The sequence below is a fragment of the Trichechus manatus genome, unplaced genomic scaffold (genome assembly GCF_000243295.1).
Source record: "Trichechus manatus latirostris isolate Lorelei unplaced genomic scaffold, TriManLat1.0 scaffold00091, whole genome shotgun sequence".
Taxonomy (NCBI): Eukaryota; Metazoa; Chordata; class Mammalia; order Sirenia; family Trichechidae; genus Trichechus; species Trichechus manatus.
Window position 1 is genome coordinate 2,372,188 of NW_004444027.1, and position 5,317 is coordinate 2,377,504.

A 5,317-nucleotide genomic window follows, 5' to 3' on the forward strand; every position below is an offset into this window, starting at 1 on the left:
GGAAACAGCTCATTCAATTGTAGAGGCTAAAATATCCCAAGTCCGTGGATCAGGGTAGAGGCCTCTCCCAATTCATGGAGCGGCAGAAGCTGGTGAACCCAAGGTCGGTAGGTCAGGGAGGGACCCCCCGCTCACAGGCTGTGAAGGTCAATGAATTCCAAGATCAGACAAGACCGCAAGGTTTTTCCTGATTCACGTAGCTGCAGGGACTGGCGAACCCAAGATCAGCAGGTCAGGGAACTGGACTCTTGCTTGCAGGCTGAGAAGATCAACGAATTCCAAGATCAACAGGTAAGCTGCTAACTCAAGTCCCAAGAACCGGAGGTGAGACAACAAGAGGCAGCTGCTGAGTCTGGAACAAGCCAAAAACTTCGGCAAGGCGAGCAGGCAGAAAGTAACTGGTGGAAGGCAGAGAGATGAAACTGATGGGGCGGTGAGCTGCCACAGGCCCCGCCTCCACCAGTACCACTCAGCAGATTCCATCATGGGGGTGATCACATATCAAATTTCAACAGGGAATTGATCACAACATTATACAACTGCTAAAACACTGAGAATAATGGCTTAGCCAAGTTGGCATACAATCTTAACCATCACAGTACCAGATATTTGACATTTTTTATTTTTGAGAGTGAAGACGAAAATGTTTAAGAAACATTTAAGGAAAAGAATAGAATTCATAGAAACCTTCTGAAATCTCCTCAAAAGATAGGGGTCAAGGTGATTATTTAACATCCTGATTAAACCCAGAATTTTCTCTCCCTATCCTAGCTAAGTACCTGTTTACAAATAGTAGTCTCATCTACTACTGAGCTTTGTATTGGAATTGTAACATGCAAAACAGTGCTATTTGGTGTTTTTGTTTTAATAATGAGAGTAGATAATAGGATTGCCTTGCATGAGATTAAAGATGGGACTAGTTAATTTTAGCTGTATCACATTGTGGGCTAGAATTGGATTAGATCGCTTGAAATGAAATGGATAGACATTGGAGGTGTTTGGACCAAAATTCACCCTACAGAGAAAAAGAGGTGTGATAACTAAGACTTTTTGTTCATTATTGTTTCCAACAAGTAGTTATTGCCACTGCTTAATGAGAAGATCTGCATTTGCTGAGAACTTTATTTTTGCTGAGTATTGTGGTGGCTGTCAGTAGCAATCCTAATAGATAATTTTATAGATGAGGGAACCAGGGCTTAGTGATGATAAATAATTGGCCTACATCACATGATTAATAAATTACAGAGTTGGGAAGCCACAAAGTAAAAGCACTTTTCCAGGGCACTGGTCTCTCTCAAGCATCTGGGTTTCTTAATTTTTTCAGAAAAAGAAATTGACATCAGTTTATATCCTGAAAATCAGTTTCTAACCAAAACAGACTTCTGCAATAATTAATATATCTTGAAAATACTTGTCAACACTTCTAATGGTAGATCTGGGAAATAACAGCATCAGATCAAACATTAGGCTGTGTTGCCCCCATGGAATATTCTATGTATATTTGGCAACTTTAACAATCCTTGTGTAAAGATAGATTTTGAGCTTCAGACTATACATTTGGTCATCACTAGGTTCCGGCATTATGAATAGATCTGAAAAAAAAAATCCATACTCAATCATTTCTGGAAGTTAATTTTCATATCATCTTTTACAAATGTCATAATGTTCCATATATTGAGGGGTATAAGTAAGGGTGAGAATAGCATGAAGAAACTGTCAGGATCACTGGTTTCTTAAACATTGCCATATTAGCATATGTTTTAATAAATCACTGTTTTGGATGACGAGTGAAGAGGAAGGGAGGGAGGAAATGAGAGAAGTAATGAGGGAGGAAGGAAAAATGGAAGAATGAGGGAGCACTTACCATGGGCCAGACACTGAACTTTAAGCTCTTACATTCTTTAACGAGTCTAATCCTCACAACAACCTGTTTGAGGTAGTTGCTGTTTATGTTTTACAGAAGAGAAAATGTAGATTCAATTAATGAACCAGGTCTCTGCCCTGCATTCTTTCTTATAGAACAGCTTTTGAATTCCTTTTTTAATTTATAGTTGTAGTTAGCTGCCATTGAGTCGACCCCTGACTCATGGTAATGCCATGCACAATGGAACGAAATGTTGCCCAGTCTTGTGCCATACCCATGATCAGTTGCAGATCTGATGTTGTGATCCATAGGGCTCTCACTGGCTCAGCTGTAGACACAGATTTTGGACTTAATAAGCAAAATAAGGTAGATGAAATCACAGAGTAAATGATATTACCTATGGAGAAAGAGTGAAAGAGAAGAAGGTCTAGGAAGAGCTCAGAGAACAGCACTGAAAGATTTGGACAGAAGAGATGTTAAAAGGAGGTTGAAAGAAGAAGAGCCAGAGAGGAAGAAAGAAAACCAGGCCATGGAAACTGATAGAAGGGCATTTTTCTAGTAATAGAATGTCAAATGTTTCTTCAAGATCAGTTTAAATGAGGGATTGTATATCATTTGTAGGTTTTGCCAACATGGAAATCATTGATCTTAAGCACAGCAATTTTAGAAGCTTGCTGGAATGGGAGCTAGATTAGAGTGGTTTGAGAAGCAAGAAGAGGTGAAGAAATGGAGACAGCAAGCGTAGACGACAACTTCTGGAAAATTTGGTCATGAGGGGAGGAAGATACAGGACGATAGCCGGAGGGTATATGGGTTTGAGGAATGATTTTTTTTGAAAAAACTAATTTAAAGCGTGGACTCTGGAGCAGTTTTGAGTGTATTTAAATAGCAATGGCTCTAGTAGACAGAAGTCGAACATAAAGGAGAGGAATGGAGGGGGCAGAGTTTTTTGTTTTGTTTTTGACACTTTAAGTTCTATGGCACAGAGAAACACAAATCCTCAAGATTTCTTTCAGGTACCCTCTGTCTCCAAGCTCCAGATTGCTCCATAAAGCAAATGAATAGTGTCCACTGGGGGGACAGTTGTTTCTCTGAGCACAGTGAAGTGTATGTAAGTTTGAGTGTATGAAGCGAAGGAAGCTAAACTGTTCATAAACAAGGGAGAGGAATTTGAGGATGAGTTTAGAAATGAACTTCCTAGGGGACAGGAAAGGAGCCTGGAAGCTTCATGGGGGTGCTGAGAAAGACTTTGGAATGTTTATCTCTCCTCTTCTTTATCCCATACAAAATCTCCAGTGAAGTGTGCCTTGCTTGTCCCAGAGACTGGGTGGATTATTTCAGGGACATGCAAAGAGAAATTGAATTTCACAACTGGGCCCAAATTGTACTTCAGAGACATTACATGTGTGTTGTGGGAGGGGTGTTCTTGACATGAGAAAGCTATTTTTACCAAATAACTTATTTTTTTATATTTGTAAATTTTGATTTAATTTATATACAGTAAAATTTGCTCTTTTTAGTGTATAGTTTAGCAAGTTTTGACAAATGCAAACAGTTGCATAACCACCATCATAATCAAGATATAGAACAGTTCCATCATCCTCCAAAATTCTTGTGTCCTCATTATTTTAAAGAACAAAATACCTGTTGGAGAAGATAGATGAACCAGAAACAACCTCAATCAATGGTAGTTTGGGATGCTTATAGTGGTCACCCGATATAATTATTTAAAAAACAAAAGTGGGGGCAGGCAAACAAACTTAACAGATTTTATAATTATACCTGGGGGTGTGACCTTGTAATTGCAGGTGTTGGATGTAGTCGCAAGTGTGTCTGTAAAAATCATTTTACAAACAATATGCGTTGGAATCAACTCACTGGCAACAGGGTTTTTTGTTGTTGTTGTTTTTTAAATTGGCTTATATTGTGGTGTAAGTAAGCTCTCTCCAACCTGTTCTAAGCAAAGTAATGTTTTTTAACGGGGAAAGTCATAGTAGACAAGCTCAGAACAGGATAAACATCTCCATAGAGCAGAAACATAAAAATGTGAGCAGAGGTTAAATCTGTGAACTTTCTGGACTCCAGTTCAAAAGCAGACAGTGGAGCTGTGGGTTAACAGGACAAAAAGTGCTCTACATGAGGTGAAGCAACAGAGCCAAGGCCAGCACTTAAAACCTGAGGTCTGCATGGGCCTTCCCTGCTTGGGAGAGTGCACTGAAAACAATTTCTACTGACCACTCCCTAAGGCCCTGATAGGAAGCTGCTGGACAGGGACAGCCTCAGCCAGGAAGTGACAGCGCCATCACTGCCACTATCAGAACTGGTTCTGGGTTGGGGACCCTGGGAGACTGGGTGGAAGCACTGTAAACCACTTGGGGGCGGGGAGGACCTCCGCTCACACACATGCATACAAAAAGACCTCCTTCATAAGATGAGCCTGCAGACCAAGACTGCAAAACATGGTGAGAGCAAATGCAAAAATAAAGCAGCTAGCAAGGTCAACCATCAGGAGATCATTGGTTCCAGATGAATTCTTTTAACAAAGGCAGCCTAGCATAATGATTAAAAACATGGACTCTGGAGCCAGACTGCTTTTGATACATGTTAGTTGTGGGTCTTTGATCAATTTACTTACTTCTCTTCCTGTACTTTAGTTTTCTCATTTGTAAAATGGGATAATAATAGTACCTACCTTAGAGAGCTGTGATTAAATAAGAGTTTATATATTACAGTAAGTCCATAGAACACTGTCTGGTACATAAGGTCTATGTAAGTATTTATTATTATACCTTGAATTAAGTATGGTTGTAGTTAGATGCCATCAAGTCAATTTCAACTAATAGTGACCCCAGGTGACAGAGTAGAACTGCCTTATAGGGTTTCCTGTTGTTATTAGGTGCTTTCAAGTTGATTCTAACTCATAGCGATCCTACGTACAACAGAATGAAATGCCGCATGGTCCTGCGCCATCCTCACAATTATTGTCATGCTTAATCTTATTTTTATAGAAGCAGATTGCCAGGTCTTTCTCCCACGGAGCTGCTGGGTGTGTTTGAACTGCCAACCTTTTGGTAGCAGCTGAGAGCTTAATCATTGTGCCACCAGAGCTCCTAGGTATGGTTAGGATCCCCCCAAAAGATAAGGAATAACATCTATTAAAAATATATAAAAATATGCAGAAACAAAACAAGATTAAATGGATATTTAAAAAATTCCTGGGAATAAATTACCTAGTCACTGGAAGAAAAAAAAAAAAAAAGGTGGGATAAACTATAACTGGAATTAAAAGAGAGAATTAATAAACTGGAAGATACTGGCTAACATGGCACTATAGACAGAAACACCACACTGTCCCTCCACAGCAAAGACCTGAAAAAATAAGTAAAACAGAGACAAATGTCAATCCCGGAACCCTAAGCATCAAATGAAGAGATAAAGAACTCAACCAAGCAC